We start from the raw sequence: 19,237 nt of genomic DNA, 5'->3' as shown, positions 1-19,237 counted from the left end.
TCATTGTACAGCATTGAGCATCCAGCCAAGAGTGGGTATTGTGAAAATTTACTGATTTCTTGCCCAATTTAATTTCTAAACACATTTAACTAACTAAAACTATCAATTTAACTAAAAATCAAAATCTCAAAATTTCAATTTCTCTCTCCTAAAATTTCGTCCAGCCCTTGATATCACTTTTTGATCTCTCTCCTCAAGCATGCTAAATGGAAATAAAGGCATAGGAAATGTAGAAATCAACCTAAAATCGAAAAATCTTACCGTTAGACGCGTAAACAGTCGAAAACCGCGAATTTCCCTTTGAATTTTCTTGTTTCTCTTTGGTTTTTCTTTTTGTCTTCCTTTCCTCTCTATTTCCTCTCTTGTTCTTCCTTATGGCCGGCCAGCACTAAAAATTTGGGTTTAAATGGCTGACTTTTCATTAAAATAATATTATTTCATTAAAAAATGCCATGTGTCACTTTCCCATTGGCCCATTTTTAAAATTTCATCCATTTGTTTCCAAATTTTCACCATACACTTGTCCCACATATCCATAGCTTAGATAAAATTCTCAGACTTATCCAAAGTCTCGGTGGAGTAATTTTTTGAAATTTACACTTTTGCCCCCGTAAAAGTCAAAAATTACATTTTTGCCCCAAAAATTGAAAAATTGTCCATAGACATATTTTTCATCCCTTATACTCATACGATTCTCCAATTTGTCAAATTTGATCTAAATTCTCTCAAAATCTCAAATTTTGTCCGTGGGTGGCAAAATTACGATTTTGCCCCTACACTCCAAAAATCACCAGAATTAAACTTTTTCACTTCCTATCATTAAATTATACTCCAAATAGTTAATCTTGGTCAAAAATTTCACTCCATGATCAAATTATTATCTTAGGTGGCAAAATGACGATTTTGTCCTTGAATATCAAAATTTTTAATTTTACCCCAAATGAACCCTCGAACTCCGAACAATCATTTTTAGTCATTCCTGGACTATAAAATATTAAATTTCATCCTACAATTCCTATTTGAACTAGTTCGAGGTTAAATCAATTTAAGTGTACCGTTAGGTACAATATCAGGTTTCGTCTATTCTTAGGTGCTTTTCCTAGCATAATAACATACTACTCAGTGCATGTATGTCATGACATGTATTTATAGGGTCGGGTTTTACATTCCGGGTCGTGACATTTAAAGTCTAAAATCTTCATTTAAAATGAAATTGTGATTATTTGGATATAATATGAAAATAAAAGAAATATTAAGTAAAATATTCTATTTTCTTATAAAACAATATTTATAGAGTTATACGTAAATAATTTTTTGTAGCGTAAAAGCTAAATAAATTCATACATACTGTAATGAAGTAAGTCAGAGTATTTAATTTAATTTACAATAACAAGTGGGCTCCCGAATAACCAAAAGTAAAGAGGACTGTGAACCTACAGTTTGAAGGAATGCAAATCCAAGGGTAGTCCTCGATGAACTCAGCTATCTACAGCCTAATCTGAACCTGAAATGGGTGGAAAGGAGAGTGGTGAGATTTTATAATCCTAGTGAGTAAACAAATATCATTCAAAAGATCTAAAGTCGAGTAAAAGGAAACTATTAAAACATTTCATCTAAATATGTTTTTCATAACATAAATACTCATTTCATTTAAATAATCAACATGGCTTATGAATATTTTAAAAGCTTGGCTCCTGCCAAAATCATTCTCGGGAATACCTTGGCCAAGGTATCTAACCGAGTCCGCGAAGGCTGTTAAAAATTTCGTATACACGTAAACAAATTATTAGTTTGAAAAACACAGTCGTTCCTTGGCGTTAGCGGAGTTCATCATCACGAGGTGGTTTGGAATGACGTGAACTGTAAAACCCGACCCTATAAATACATGTCATAACATACATGCACTGAGTAGCATGTTATTATGCTAGAAAAGTCCCTAAGAATAGACGAAACTCGGTATTGTACCTAACGATACACTTGAATTGATTTAACCTCGAACTAGTTCAAATAGGAATTTTAGGATGAAATTTAATATTTTATAGTCAATGAATGACTAAAAATGATTATTCGGAGTTCGAGGGTTCATTTGGGGAAAAATTAAAAATTTTGATGTTTAGGGGTAAAATCGTCATTTTGCCACCTAAGATAATAATTTGATAATGGAGTGAAATACCCACTCTTGGCTGGATGCTCAATGCTGTACAATGATGATGAATTGATTTTATTCTAAGGGAAATGAAGAGAAAATGATGAAAAACGATTAAACGTGATAGAAAAACAAAGTAGAAAATTAACCCAGTTAATGTCCCATTTTTGGCCGAATTTTCCAAGGAAGAGAGTGAGCTGATTTTGGTGATTTTAGAGGAATATTGACTGATAATTAATGGTTAGAAATGTTGGAGAAAGAATGGGATAATTTAGAGCTAAAATGGAGCGCGTTAGCAATTTATCGGGTAAAGTGCAAAAAATAGGTTAATACCGCGCTTAAGCCGTTTTTGGCTATTGCATTTCATACCATGCATTAGTATAGGATTTAAGTCAAATATATAGTGATTTAGCATTAATGTGATTAATTGAGTAAATTTTTGCAATGTGTCTAGGAGGAGAGCCTTCCGGTAAAGGCAAAGAAATCGTACCCGACGAGTAGTTATCGGGGCACCTAGAAAGCTTTTAGTTTGTACAAACGGTGAGTAAACCTATTATTATTGTGAATTATCTAGAGTTTATTTTTAAAATGCTCTTTATGTATTTTATGAAACGAAAATGAGATTAAAACGGGATTTTTGATGTTTTAGAAATAAATGTGACAAAAAAAAATATATTGTGTTGATTATGAAATTAAGTAATTGAAGGATGTTAACTGTTTTGAAAATTTTATATTTTCCTATGAATGGCTTATGAGATATAAGTATATGTGGCTATATTTTGTAAGTGCATTGGGAAATTTATGTAAGTTGTTTTTACTATGCAAGTTGGATAAATAAATAAAAGCCACATTATACTGTCGAAATTTTATTAAAATTGGTGGGTTAGTCACTGCAGTGACGGGTTTTCGTGGACTGCCTATTAGAGAGGCACGGTAAACCCGGTTATATAGTTACTCCAGTTGTAGAGGCGAGGAGGGTAACTCACGGGGTAGTATTAGAGCTCACTTCACGTCGAACCCCCACGTGAATGTGTAACTCGGCCAACACCAAGGAACGGCTTGTTTTAAAAATAAAAATGTGTTTCACATGTAAATGTTATAACAACCTTGGCGGACTCGGTTAGATGCCTCGGCCAAGGTATCCCCGCGGATTAGTTTTGGCTTGAGACTTGTTTTCTTTTATAAAAGACATAAGTCTTAACAACTATTTTGGTAAATTACAAATATTTTATGGTTTAAGAAATAAATTGAAAACATTATGAAATGGTTTGTGATTTGTTGTTTAAACTTGCCTCCCTGTTACTCGCCTTTAGATATTTATGATAATGTCTGTTTACTCATTGGGATTGCAAAATCTCACCCACCTCCTTTCCAAACATTTCAGGTCTGTGGTAGCTTGTAGATATCCTATTTTGTCGAGGATTCTAGTGGACATCTTTACCACACAGACAGTAGGTTTATAGCACCAACACTGGGTGTATTTTGGGCCACTTGTCATTGTAACTATTATTGTACATTATAACTTAGTAAATTTTTGTATGTATGAATTTATTTTACTTACACATTACAAAAGATTTCTTACACGTGTTTCTATAAATATTATTTTATATAAAAATACTATATTTTGAATAGTGATATTTGTCTATAAATCCTTTTAAAAAAAAATTTATCTTTGGATTTATTTGAACCGGAAACGACCGATAATTGTTTAAAATGGAATGTTTAACAACGATTGCTCACACGAAATGAAAGAAACTGATATGTAAGCCTTGCGGGGTTTCGGTTGGCATTTCGGGTAATGAGTGTCAATCGGGACGTCACGGCGGTTGTCATGGGCCCGAGGGAGGTTCCGGGTCGTGACATGAACTCTAACCATACCTCACGAGATACCCTACGCGCCTCTCCGACCGAGGTACATATATATATCCGGATTTCGTGCCCCTCTAATAGGCTGGTCCACAGAATCCGTCTACTGCAGCAAGCTAAACCCACCATATAATAAAATTTTGATACATGACAAGGCTAATATTTTACTACCCAGCCTGCAAGGGTAAAATAAAACAATTCATACAATTCATAAAACACAGCCCAGCCAGTCATGCCAACACAATAACAATATAACATAAGCCATCAATTTCCAATCATAAATTTACAACATACTAGTGGTCTCCAATTGCTCTATTTTCAAAATCATTATTTCGTTTCAAGATAATTTATAAAATCTTTTCATTTAAACACATTTTTGTTTATAAAACCTAAAATTAGCCATTTAACTCATTTTCATAAAATTTCACCAAAATCGAGTTAAAACATGCTTTAGATAATTAAAATGATGATAAGGTTACTCACAATGTCTAGAATGGGGATTTTCGAAATACTCAGATTACTGATCCTCGAGTGCAATTCCCTTGCGTTTATCGGAGGACTCACCACCTTAACACAGTACAAAATCGAGAAATTTACGTCATTGGTACTAAATTGAATTTAAACTAATTTAGACTACTAATGCATGATATGGAATGCAAAATGCACTAGTAACCATCTAATCCCTAGTATTGGCCTAAGTCGTCTTATCACCCAATTAAATTACTAATGCGTCCAATTTAATGCCAAATTACTCCATTTCTTTTCTAATACCTCAATTCACCAAACATTATTCAAATAACACCAATTTCAACATCAAAACCCTCCCATTTCTTCATGGAAAAATTCGGCCATTACAGTGCACTAACACCGTGATTTTTCCTACTTAATTTTTCTCACCATTATTCATCATTTTCTAAGCCATTTCTCTTGAAATAATAACAATCCATCACCCACACACATCAAGGAAGATTCGACCAATGAAGATTCATGGGGAAAATAGATTCTTTTCTTGTTGTTTTGCTTCTAAATATGCTAAACTAACTAAAAACACTAACATATCTTAAAATCAAATCAATCTAACATCTTTCTCTCTCCATACCCATTTTGACCAGCCATGAATTCATCATGAAAACATGTTATTTAACCATGGAAAATAAGGAGAAATGCTTAAGGAAAATAGATTTCAAGTTTAAATTGAAAAATCCTACCTTTTTCATTTGTTTTCCTTGATTTTCCACACTTTTTCTCTTGAAATTCTCCACCTAGGGTTTGTTCTTCCTTTGTTTCTCTCTTTTTCTTGCTTGGCCGAATCTTTGGAGAGATAATAGGCTGATTTATGCTGATTTTTAAGCTAAATAATAAAATATTCTAAGCTTGACACTTGTCATATTCTTATTGGTCTATTTTTAAAACTTTAAAAATTTAAACTTTTTATCTCCATCACATATATTTTCTCACTTATCCATAACATAAAAAGTCAATGAATGAATTCTATGAGCATGACAGGTGTTAGTGGTGTAAAATTACAATTTTGCCACTAGGGTGACAAAATTACCATTTTACCCTTATGCTTTAAAAAATACCGGGATTACAATTTTTTCACTTCTCAACCTCAAATCATACTCCAAGAAGTCAAATATGATCAAAATCTTTCAAAAAAATTCCCATCTTGTCCTTGAGTGGCAAAATTATCATTTTGCCCCTAGATAGTGAAATTTTTGATTTGACTCCAAATTGATCCTCAAACTCCGAATCAGCATATTAAATCATTCTTGAACTTTAAAATTTTCAATTTTACCCTAAAATCTCTATTTGATCTAGTTCGAGACTTAAATCAATTTTGTTGTACCTCTAGGTACAATACCTACTTTTGTAAATTTTTTCGGGATTCTCTTAGCATGCAATCATCTTATCATCACATGTATGTCATAACAAGTATTTTATAAGGTTAGGCTTTACATAATCACTAGCCATCCTCCTAGGCACAAATTGTTCAGATGGCCACTAATAATTATAATAATTCATCACCTTAACCAAAAGTACCTGAAAATAAAAAAAAATTTGAATTAAAACTAAACTGTTTAGTATTAATATTAGCAAAAATTCTAGAAAACAATTTCTTAGCAACGGTGCCAAAAACTTGTTGTTTAATTTTCAATTCATGCAAGTATACGTATCGCAAAGATAATATAATGAAAATAGCGTATCGATCCCACAGAAAATTGTTTTAAAATTTTACCAAGTATTAAAATTAACACTATTTAAATTTATCCAAATTGTCTAAAAGTAAATAATTATTTAAACTAAAATTAACAAAACTAATTAACAAGAATAAAAATCAAAGTAGAAATAAAATCTATTAAAAATCAATAGAAATAAACCTATGATTACAATATCCTTCACACTTCATCTAAAATCTACCTCTTTTTCTTAATGTATTTCAATGGATTGAATTGCTACCCTAGAGTCCTTAATTATTTATAAGGGTCTCTCGACTCCTTTTATAAAAATATCTATTTTAACCAAAACACTATATCCCTATATAAATTGAAATTCAAACAGACTCATTAAGTTCAGGCTCTAATTTTGGCCACATATGGCATATAGGTATATCTCTATCCTATATGCAAATCAATTAATATAATCATATGTTATTCCAATCTTAGCCTACAATAAACTTTCTCACCTGAGTTATGTTTAGGTTTCTAAATCAATTTAATTGGTAGCTAAGCAATTAAAAGCATTAAGAATAAATTGAATAAACAATTCAATTCATTGAAAATAAGCAAAAAAGAGATTAAAAATTCAGATTACATGTGAGTTCCATTGCAAGTCTAAAAAAATAAAATTAGCTACTCATAATTGCAAAGATAAATAAAAATATCTGAAGTTTAACCATTAAGAGTAATAAGAAAATTAAAAGCTAAGGAAGAAGACAAAACAAATATTTGCAACCTTGCTCTACAAGTTTCAACCTCAACTTTTAGCTGCTTGAATCTCTTAAGGTTGTGTCTTTAACTTCTCCTAAAGCACCGTTTTTATATTAATAATCTTGACCTAAAATTCCCTAAATTAAACATAATTTAACCTAATGGCTCTAAGTTTTGGGTTTAGAAGTGTTATGAGGCTCAAACATCAAATATCATCTTTCAAATTGCCTTTCTCGTAGGATTATACTCAGTCATCTTCCAATGTGATTTTCTCCATCTTTGAGGTCGGCTTGGGCAAAGTGATCTTCATGAAAGTTATAACTCTATCTCTTAGTTGTTCAATGGCTTAAGAATCGTATCATTTGGACATCTAGAGTGAGAGTTATGGTTAAAATACTAAAGCATATAGGAGCATGATTTTGAGTCCTTCAAACATCCTTCTTTTCAAAATTAAGCCTTATTCTTTTAAATCCTACAAAAGCATAAAGACTAATAAATAATAGCCAAATTAAATTAAATAAAAAATAAAATAACTTAATAAAAATAAATTAATTAAAAAACAACAAAAAATAACTAAATTCTAGTTAAAATTTAAGGATTTAGCTAACGTTTAAGAACAAAATGAGATTAAAATAATTCTGTAAAATAGAATTATCAACTACTCCAGATGATGATTATGTTTATGATGCAATCAGTTGAGACTACTCTAGAGGATGATTATGTCTACGATGCCATCCATTAGAAGATTACTCTGGGTGATGACTTCGATTCTCCGCCCGTTCCCTCAGCACACGCATGATTTGACTCTATGGTTGGCCACTGTGCGTGATTTGATTATGTCCATAGAGGACTACTCAAAGATTGTGATCCAAACCATGAGTGGTGTAATATAGCCTCGGAGAGGCCTAGATAAATTTGATTTGAACTTGATATGACACTTCAATGACTAAGGTGTATCTATGGAGAATGATGTTGAATGGCTTTGAGGATAAGCCTAGTGATATACACTACTTGTGGAGACTCTTTAGGGATGATTATGCCCTTGACAATGGAGATGCTTGTTAGAATATTTGGTTGCGTTGAGAGTGCAACATATATAAATATGCATATATTGTCAATTATATATACATATATTTGATTTATCTACACCCCTCACTAAGTATTAGTTGACTCACTAATCTGTTGTACCATGTGCAGATAAATAGGCCATAGGATTGCATGGACAGGGTCATCCATTAACAGACCAATTTTGGCATCTGGTAGGTTTCCATTCCAACATGTCCACTTCACTGAGTCTGTCATGAGCTTCTGTATTCGATTTAGCTTATAATGTATGTAGGTACACTGTGCCATTTGAATTTGTATAAAGGTTGTAAAGTATAAACCCATTTGATGGCCAATGTATGACCTTATGAATATTGTGTTAAGATGTATGTATGAACAATGTGCTAGGGATAATTTTATATATACTAAATTTGAATTATATTTACGAATGTCTCTGATGCGAAATCCCTTGATTCCAAACTTTAAAGATTTCTCGAGTCTTGCGAGCTTTGCTTGCTGGACTAGTGCACTGGTCACGACCCCCAAGTTAGGTCGTGACTCCTTTTACGTCATCAAGCTACTTACCACTCCTCAAAGTAATTGCCTTGCATTGCTCCATTACTTCTCTTCTGAGATTGGTTTCAGTGTCACTCGATAAAGTTCCTTGAGGTTGGTTGTTGATGGCATTGGCATGTTGACCCATTTGGGTCTTAAGATTTCAAAATGATGCAGCTTCACTCTGAATGTTGGCATATTGCATGAACATCTTTTCCACGAATGACTTTTTCTCAAGCATAGGAGCTCTAGCTTGTGATGGAAACCTAGGAGAAAAATTTGCCTTTGCTGCTGATAAAGATCCTTGGTTCTTGCTCCAAGAGAAATTAGGGTAATTCCTCAAGCCAAGATTATAATTGTTGGAATATGGATTATTTTGCTATCTATTGAAACTTTAAACAAACTGTACTAATTTAGCAATAATAGGACAACGATCACTAGAATGCCCTTTCCTACAAAGTTCACATGTCACAAAAGGGCTCTAAATGGCATGTACATCCATAGTATCAAATTTCTTAGACAGAACAGTAACTTGTGCAGTAAAAGCATTAATTCCATCTAACTCATGAACACTAGCAACCTTCCTTAGCACCAATTTCTCACATGGCCATTGATAATTATTAAAAGCGATTTCTTTTAACAAATCATAAGCCTCATCAATAGATTTATCCATTAGTGCTCCACTTGTTGTAGCATCAATAGTGGTCCTAATTGAACCCAACAAAACATTATAAAAAGTTTGTATATGTAGCTACTTTGATAATCCATGGTATGGACATCTTTTAAGTAAATCTTTATACCTTTCCCAAGCCTCATATAGTGATTCTGGGTTAAATTGCACAAAAGATGTGATGCCATTCCACATATTTGCTGTTTTAGTTGGTGGAAAGAGTTTAGCCAAAAATTTCTGAGCCAAATCATCCCTAGTAGAGATAAAACTAGCTATGAGTGAATTCAACCAACTCTTTATCTTATCCCTCAACGAAAAAGGAAAGAGCCTCAATCTAATAACATCATTAGTGACCCCATTATGCTTAAACGTATCGCAAATCTCTAAAAAATTCACAATATAAGCATTCAGATCATCATTCGGTGACCTCCCAAACTGTATTGAAGTTTGAATCATTTGAATGATTGGTAGCTTGATCTCAAAATTATTAACTTGAATAGCAAGTCTTCGGATGCTAGAATGAAGGCTTTGCACAAGACGCACAACATATTCTAGCAAGTACTTGGCTTCTTCTTCCTTAGTCATTATTTGGAGGTTAGTTGAAGCTTGTAAATTCTTTTTTTGAAGCCTTCAAAAATTTCTTTCAATTTCTAGATCAAAAGGAACAATTTCCAAATTTTTAACTCTTCGCATACAATGACCAAGAGTAATTGAAAAAAAAAAAAGAAAGTTTGAACTAAGACTAAAATTGCTTGGTATTAATATTAACAAAAATTAAGAAAATAATTCCTTGGCAACGGCGCCAAAAATTTGTTGTTGAATTTATCATGCTAGTGCATGTATCGTTAACAAGTAATATAATAAAGAATAAAGTATCATTCCCATGAGGAATTGTTGCCAAAATTTTGCTAACTACTAAAATTATAACAATTTAATTTTATTCAAACAAACTAATTAAAACTATTGAATAACAGAGGAAATTAAACTAATAACTAGAACACTAATTTAAACTAGATATATCAATTAGAATAAGCCTAGGATTACAATTTTCCCTCATCACTTTATTTAAATCTCTTCTACTTTCTCTAAACTTACTTAAATGGATTGAGTTGCTAACCTAGAGTTCTAATTTATTTTAAGTATCTTCCGAATTGCTTATAAAAATATCTCTCTCAACCAATTCACTATATTTCTATGGAAATTGAATTAAAGAAAACCTCATTAAACTTAGACTCTAATTTTGACTGCATATAACATTTAAGTATATTCCTATCTTACACATGAAATAAATCAATCAACCAACTAATTGAATTTGAACATATGCTATTCCATCCATGGCTTAAACTAAGCTCTCTTTTTCAAGTTGCATTTAAGTTACCCTATCAACCTAATTGGTGGCCTGTCAATCAGACGCATTAATCACAAGATTAAAATAAATAACTCAAATACCATCAATCATAAGCAAAAGAGAGTATAAAAATCTAAACTAGATGTTAGATTCAATTGCAATCCTAGATAAAGAAAATTAGTTCATACAAAGAAGTTTAACCATAAATAATAATTCATTAAAATCAAAGAAAAAACAAAAAAGAAAAGCATACTAAAGCTTGTTATGTTTTCGATCTTCAGTCTTCTAAAGTTTTTCTTTACTTTCTTGAGTGCTTGATGGCTACTTTTTCTTCGGAGAAACCCTAGCTTAATTGTGTCTTTTAATTGCTCCAAAGGTGCCTTTCAATAGCCTCAAAAAACCCTACTTCTTATAAAGTTCAGAAAACACAATGTTCGAGATATCGACATGGCACCATGGCCTCACTTTTCTAGTGCTACGACCTCAATTTCTTAGGCTAAGTATGATGCACCTCTTCTCCTCGACCTTGTGGCCTCAATTCTTTGGTGCTATCGTGTCGAGTTTGCTACCTTTAGTATGGTGCCACCATTCTTCTTCGGTGTCGCAACCTCCAATTTTCCAATGCTGCAATGCTGGACTCTCAAGGATTTTTCTCCTTGATCCCTTTCAAATTGGGCAAAATGGTAAACATAAGAATTGTATCCTTGTTTCTTATTTTTCCAATGCCTCCCAAATCACCTTATTATGCATGGATTATCGAAATACATCTAGACACATAGCTCTTTTTGCAACAAAGGCCGAATCGCCAAAATTTCCTTTATTTGCTAACTTGTCAAACTCAAATCAAAACAAAAGCTAGATTAAATTAAATTTAAGCTAAAAGTTATTAAAATAACTCCAAAACAACTAAATAACTAAAAAGTTAAGTAATTGAAACCCGTAAAATATAAACAAATTATGCGCACATAACGTGTCATACTATATTTATGAAAAATGATAAGAATCAATACGTTATATCATTTTGATTAAGTATCGAACAATTATCGCAAGTTATGTGCACGATATACATTTTTTAAGTTTTATCTTATACAATTACCTAAACCTTATTTATTTATTTATACTTTACAAAAGGATACTGAAAAAAAAATCGAGTTCTTTTTTACTTCAACATGAAAAAAAGCTGCTTAAATCAATTAAAAATCTAGGCAAGATGAAAAGAAGCAAAATTTTCAACGAATGTTTAGTAAAGAGATGGGGTGGTTATGTTAAAAGCTATGTTAGAGTACTTATCAAAAAAGTGTGGAAATGCATTTAATCATTTATAACAATGTTTGCATAGCTTCATGATGGGATTCGACCTCATACTCAAATATTAAAATAATCAATAAATTAAAAATATATCGCAGCGAAATAATAAACTAATATTTAATCAGAGAAATAGTCGAATCCTATAGGATCAATGTTTGTGTTTTTCATGTAACTTTCAAATTAATTATGAGCAGTCATAAGTTTAAGAGTTACATACCTTGCTTTAAATATCGTAATCAAGAGCCAATTAAATTCAAAATATTTGCTTCTTCACCTTTAAGATTGGTCAAATCTTCAGTCACCTAAGTGGTTGGCCTCTAATAGTAATCCACACAGTGACTGAATAAGACCTTCTCAAAGGTAAGATTCTTACTTGTGCTAGCAAGTTTTGTTTCTAAAACAAAAGACCAAAAGTTCTTACCAAATCTTTTTTTTTGTCAGACAAAGAAAACTATTTTTCTTTTCTTATTTTATGAAACGACTGAGAAGTGGTTTGAGGCTTAGAGTTTTAGTTTGCTAACATAACATATTTATATAGTTAAACTAATTTGTAACCCTAAATACAACAGTTGTATTTTAATTTAATGAAGTCTCTGAGAACTTAATTAATTTCCCACTTTATTTGTTCTTTTCAATTCAGTCCACCTTAATTAATTATCCTTATTTAATCATAATCATGTCACTTAATGTTTGTGACCCATTAAGCTTTTGACATGTTGGCAATAAATATAAATCATAATCAAATATCAATTTGATAATTAATTTATATTTATAGATCATGAGCGGCATCTAGCAATATATCAAGATCATCCAAATATTAGAGAGTCAATTAAAGAATTTGACAAAGCCCTTCAGTGATAAGCCTCTCAGTGCAATACGGCCCTTTCATCAAATATGCCAGATATGTCATTAAGTATGGCTCAGTGTCTATTTATGACATTCCATATTAGTTCTCATAATTCATGACTAACCTTATGAATTTAGGAAACTAACTTTCCTCTAATTCATCATGCTTTGGCCAAAGACTTTATACAAGTTAATCAAGAATTGAGAACAAGTGAGATACATCCCCTCATATCACTTGAGGTGATGAATCCTCTCTTGACCACTCATTCACCTTCGCATGCTTCATGACATACCCAAAAATACCTTGTTTAGGCATCTGGTCACCTCTAAACTCGCAAGAGTGAAATCAAAGTATGTCATTCCCTATACAAGATGACCTGGTGTCTCAAGTCCAAGGACTAGTTGCACAACTATCACATGAGAACATTTTTCATAGACACTTGAGTGAAATACCAAATGGAGTTCTCATAGCAGGTCATATTCAGTGAACTTGTTCTTTAACAAGCACCTACATGTTATCCTCAAGTATCCCATATACTTCAATCTATAAGATCGATTGCTTACTTCTTAAGTAAAGAGGCTTAACATGTACCAGTCTTTAAGCATTGTCAATGCCCTGTCTTGACAATACAATTACTAGGAACAATTTTAGGAACATGGCTTTGATGCACAGTGATCTTATGAAATGCCCCATACTTTGATATGGTGATAAATAAAGTTGGTCGGATGCGAATTGAGGCATAATAAGGAACTTTGGGAACCAAAGAGACAAGATAAAATTTTTAGGATAAAATAATATTTTATTAATGAAATAATATTAAAATATTAATATTTAGATAGATGTCGAAATCAGTCATGAAGAAGGATTATATGGTTGATCCAAGTAGGGGAGAAGATGTCAAGCCTAACTCTATAAAATACTTGTCATGACATACATGTGATGGATAGCATGTTTGCATGTTAGGAGAGTCTCGAAAAATTTACAAAAGTCGGTATTGTACCTAGAGGTATAACAAAGTTGATTTAAGCCTCGAACTAAATCAAATAGAGATTTTAAGATGAAATTGAAAATTTTACAGTCAAGGAATGACTTAAAATGGTGATTCGGAGTTCGAGGATTAATTTGGAGTCAAATCGAAATTTTCACTATCTAGGGGCAAAATGATAATTTTGGTCACCTGAGGATAAAATTGGAATATTGGAAGAAGTTTTTTATCAAGATTGATCACATTTGACTCATTGGAGTAAAATTTGAGGTTGATAAGTGAAAAAGTTGTAATTTTGGTATTTTTAGAGCATAAGGGCAAAATGGTAATTTTGTCACCTCAGGGGCAAAACAGTAATTTTCCACCACCAGGACACTTGTCCAGCACATGGTCTTCCCTTATCCTCATTTTGACCTTTGACTAATCATGTGGTGGAGATAAAAGGTTTAAAATTTTTAAAGTTTTAAAAATGGACCAATGGAAACATGCCATATGTCAAGTAAGGATATTTTATTATTTTCTATTAAAATCAGCCCATATTTATCTCATTCTTCTTCTCTATATTCGGCCAAGACAAAAGGAAAGAAAGGAAAAATAAGAACAAAACCTAGGTGGAGGATTTCAAGAGAAAAAGTGTGAAAAATCAAGGAAAACAAGTGAAAAAGGTAAGATTTTTCAATTTAAACTTGAAATCTATTTTCCTTAAGCATTTCTCCTTATTTTCCATGTTTAAATTACATGTTTTTATGGTGAATTCATCGCTGGTCAAAATGGGTATGGAGAGAGAAAGATGTTGGATTGATTTGATTTTAAGTTATGTTAGTGTTTTTAGTTAGTTTAGCATATTTAGAAACAAAACAATAAGAAAATAATTTATTTTCCCCCATCACCATCATTGGCCGAATTTTTGAGCGAGGATATTGTGGCTGAAATTGATGATATTTCATGATATTTGGATGATATTTCATGATATTTGGGTGATATTTGATGTTTGGTGAGGCTAGAAATTAAATGGGAAATTTTGGTGTGAAAATTCAAATTTTTACCTAATGTATAGACATGTGTGATTATTGACTCGGGACTGATAAATTGAATCTCATTCACAGTCACTGAGGTAATTTAGGTACAATTGAAGTGTAGAAAGTGAGAAAAATTGATTTGGAGTTAAATTGGAGATTTTAGCCGATTAGGTCGAGTATAGTGTGACTTAGGTCGAATATCACATTTAAGTGATTAATCAGACATTTTGCATCCCATCGCATGCATTCATTTAGATTTAGAGAGCCTGAAATAGTTTATGATAAATTGACACAATTTATTAAAATTCGTATCACGTATGATGTATATGTGGTGAGCCCTCTAACAAAGGTAAAGAGATTGTGCCCGAAAACCGGGAATTAGAGTATATCGAACTCCTAGTTTGTGAGTAACCTTACCATCATTTTAATTATCTAAAATATGTTTTTAATCGATTTTGGTGAAATTTTATGAAAATGAGTTTAAATGGTAAATTTTTGTATTTTACAAACAAAATGTGTTTACATGAAAAGATTTTATAAATTGTCTTGAAATTGAATAACGATTTTGAAAATAGAGTAATTGGAAACCACTTGTATGTTGTAAATTTATGATTGGAAATTGATGGCTTATGTTATATTATTATTGTGTTGGCATGACTGGCTGGGCTGTGTTTTACGAATTGTATGAATTGTTTTATTTTACCTTTGCAGGTTGGGTAGTAAAATATTAGCCCTGACATGCTGTCAAAATTTTATTGTATGGTGGGTTTAGCTTGCTGCAGTAGGCGGATTCTGTGGACCAGCCTATTAGAAGGGCACGAAATCCGGATATATTTATATGTACCTCGGTCAGAGAGGCGCGTAGGGTATCTCCTGAGGTATGGCCAGAGTTCACGTCACGCCGAACCACCTCGTGATGATGAACTCCGCTAATGCTAAGGAATGGTTGTGTTTTTCAAACTAAAAATATGTTTTACATGTATACAAAATTTTAACAGCTTTGGCGGGCTCGAGTGTACGCCTCGGATCAAGGTGTCATCGAGTACTATTTGATGGCATGAGCCAAATGTTTATGGAAGTCATAAGCCTTAATGAGAAATTAAATGAAATACAACCGTTTGCATGGGTTGGGATAAATTTTCAAATTGTGAAATACTTAAAAATGATGGGATATTTTAATTGTCTCCTTTTACTCGGCTTTAGCTGATTTAAATGATGTTTGTTTACTCACTGAGATTTTATAATCTCACCACCCTCCTTTCCAACCACTTCAAGCTCAAACTAGATTGTAGATAGCTGATTCCATCGAGGGCTTCCATTGGACTTGCGTCCTCCGAACTGTAGGTTTACCGTTTTCCTCACTTCTAATCATTCCTGGGCCCGCTTGATATTGTAAATTAAATTAATTTAAATGCATTGGTTTACTATCTCACAGTATGAATGAAATTATTTTGCTTTTATGTTACAAAAAGTATTTACGTATAACTCTAAAATTACTGTTTATAAAAAAATAAAATATTTTATTGAATATTTTGTTTTTATTGAATATTTTGTTTTATCTTCTCATTATATTTAAATAATTATAATTTTATTTTAAATAAAGGTTTTAGGTGCTTAAACTTATTTTTGATTGTGAATTATGCAATTAGTACTTGCTTACTAAAGTTTAAACTAGTTTCAAAATTTTTTAGTGAAAAATGACCAAAACACCCCTGTGGGATGAAAACTTTTATTTTATCTGTTTTAAGTTGGAAATAGCTCAAAATCCTTTGGAACATAATATTTGGCAACGGTTACTCACCGGGGAAAATGAGAAACTGATATTAAGCCTTGCGGAGTTCCGGTTGGCATTCCGAGAGATGAGTGCCCATAGGGGCACCGCGGCGATTGTCACTGGGTCGAGGGAGTTCCGGGTCGTGACATCTTATAATTGTAACAACTTTACAATTCTCTTGCAAGGCCTTTATGTTCTATGGGCTTCATCCAGTTAGTACTTAATAACTCCTTATTATTGCACTAACATGAAGGAAAACCTCTATCACATATAGTTATGCGATTAAGTATACATTAAATGACAATATATATATATATTTCTTGATCAATCCTGTCACGACCCGGTACTCCCCTCGAGCCCGTGACAACCGCCGCGGTGTCCCGGTAGACACTTATTGCCCGGAATGTCAACCCGAAACCCCGCAAGGCTTTACTATCAGTTTCTCTATTCCCTTGTGAGCAACCATTGTCAAATATCGTGTTCTAAAATATTTTAAGCTGTTTCCAACTTTAAACAAATAAAATATTAATTTTTCGTCTCACAAGGGTATTTTGGTCATTTTTCTCAAAAATTTTAAAACTGGCTAAAACATAATATACAAGTACAAAACACACAATTCATATTCAAAATGAGTTTAAAAGTCTAAAATCTTCATTTAAAACGAAATTATGGTTATTTGAATATAATAAGAAAATAAAAGAAATATTAAGTAAAATATTCTATTTTCTTATAAAACAATATTTATAGAGTTATACGTGAATAATTTTTATAACGTAAAAGTTAAATAAATTTATACATACTTAAATACAGTAAGCCAAAATATTTAATTTAATTTACAATAACAAGAGTGCCCCCGAATAAACAAAAGTAAAGAGGACTGTGAACCTACGGTTTGGAAAATGCAGATCCCACTGTAGTCCTCGATGAGATCAGCTATCTACAGTCTATACTGAACCTGAAATGGGTGGAAAGGAGGGTGGTGAGATTATAAAATCCCAATGAGTAAACAAACATCATCATAAACATCTAGAGTTGAGTACATTGAGACAATAAAGTAAATCATCATAAACTGGGTTATAGCATTAGAACACATTTTGTTCAAAACACGTAAAGAGGCTTATGAATCTCATAAAAATCTAGGCTTGTGCCATAAATCCATTCTCGGGGACACCTTGGCCGAGGCATCCTACCGAGACCGCCGAGGCTATTAAAATTCACATTTCACATAAATCATGTTTTTGTTTTGAAAACATAGCCGTTCCTTGGCGTTGGCTGAGTTCCCCCTCACGTGGTGGTTTAGCGTGAAGTGAACCCTAAACTTTACCCCAGGAGATACCCTACGCGCCTCTCCGTTCGAGGTAAGAATATAATGGGGTTTACCGTGCCCCTCTAAAAGGCTGGTCCACAGAAACCCCCTACTGCAGTGATTAATTAATATATAATCCACCATATAATAAAACTCAATAACACGATATGGCAATTTTGTAATTCGTAGTTTTTCAAGGTAACCAAACAATTCGCATTTCAATACAATTGCCAATTAGCCAATCATGCTCGATTTATCATAAGCCAGTTAATTTAAACAATCAAATTGTCACAATTAACAGTCTCCGTGTACTCTATTTTTCAAAATCACTATTAATTTCAAAACAATTTATAATTTAATTTCATTGAAACTCATTTATTCATAAAACATGAAAATTTATCTTTTTAAATTCCTTTTTCCATAGAATTCATGAAAGCATCTAAAAACCACCCTAGATAATTAAAATGACAGTAAGTTTACTCACAATGTCTAGAATGCAGACTTTCGAAGCACTCTGTCTACTGGTCCTCGGATGCAATTTCCTTGCCTTTATCGGAGGACTCACCACCTTGACACAGTACAAAATCGAGAGTTTCACCAAGTTGGTACTAAATCAAAATTAAACTAATTTAGACTACCAATGCATGATATGGAATGCAAAAATCCACTGGTAACTATCTAAACCCGGTATTGGCCTAATTCGTCTTATCACCCGATTAAATTCCTAACGGGTCTGTTTAAACTCCAATTTAATTCTTTTCAGTTTTTATACCTCAATTGCACCCAAATTAACTTAATGTCCCTCAGTGTGGTGCAAATTATCAGTCCCAATAAAAAATTACGAAAATACCCCTAGTGGGTAAAAATTCGTATTTTTGCTCCGAAAATTCCCATTATTTTTCTAGGCTCATAATTCATCATTCCTTAACCAATTCTCCTAGAATAAAATCAAACTCATCCTCACTCACTACATGGTAAATTCAGCCATTAATGGTTGGGGGAGAAAATAAATTCTTTTCTTGTTGTTTTGTTTCTAAATATGCTAAACTAACTAAAAACACTAACATAAATTAAAATCAAATAAATCCAACAACTTTCTCTCTCCTAACCCATTTTTTCAGAATTGAATTCATCATGAAAACATGTAATTTAATCATGGAAAATAAAGAGAAATGCTTGAGAATAAGAAAACTCAAGCTTAATAGAAAAAACTCACCTTTTTCACTTAATTTCCTTGAAAATTCACACTTTTTCTTTGATTTTCTCTCTCTAGGGTTTTGTTTTTGTTTTCTCTCTCTTCTTGCTGGTTTGGCCGGCCATGGGGTGGAAGATGGGCTGATTTTGTGCCTTTTAAAAAGGAAAATAATAAATTAATAAAGGCATGACACATGGCATCATGTCATTGGCCCGTTTTTAAAATTTTAAAAATTTAAACATTT

General features: G+C 32.4%; 1 long non-coding RNA gene across 1 annotated transcript in view; it reads right to left on the bottom strand.

Annotated features, from left to right (window-relative positions):
- Nucleotides 1-19,237, bottom strand: part of LOC148762023 (uncharacterized) — a 53,600-nt gene that overhangs the window by 33,680 nt on the left and 683 nt on the right. Inside the window, exon 2 of the long non-coding RNA XR_016027132.1 lies at nucleotides 18,283-18,366. This is a non-coding gene — a long non-coding RNA (uncharacterized LOC148762023). The remainder of the gene's footprint in view (nucleotides 1-18,282; nucleotides 18,367-19,237) is intronic.

The sequence above is a fragment of the Theobroma cacao genome, chromosome 6 (assembly GCF_053813885.1).
Source record: "Theobroma cacao isolate CCN51 chromosome 6, ASM5381388v1, whole genome shotgun sequence".
Lineage (NCBI taxonomy): Eukaryota > Viridiplantae > Streptophyta > Magnoliopsida > Malvales > Malvaceae > Theobroma > Theobroma cacao.
The sequence above is the reverse complement of the archived record's forward strand: the minus strand, read 5'-3'. Positions and strand labels throughout refer to the sequence as shown.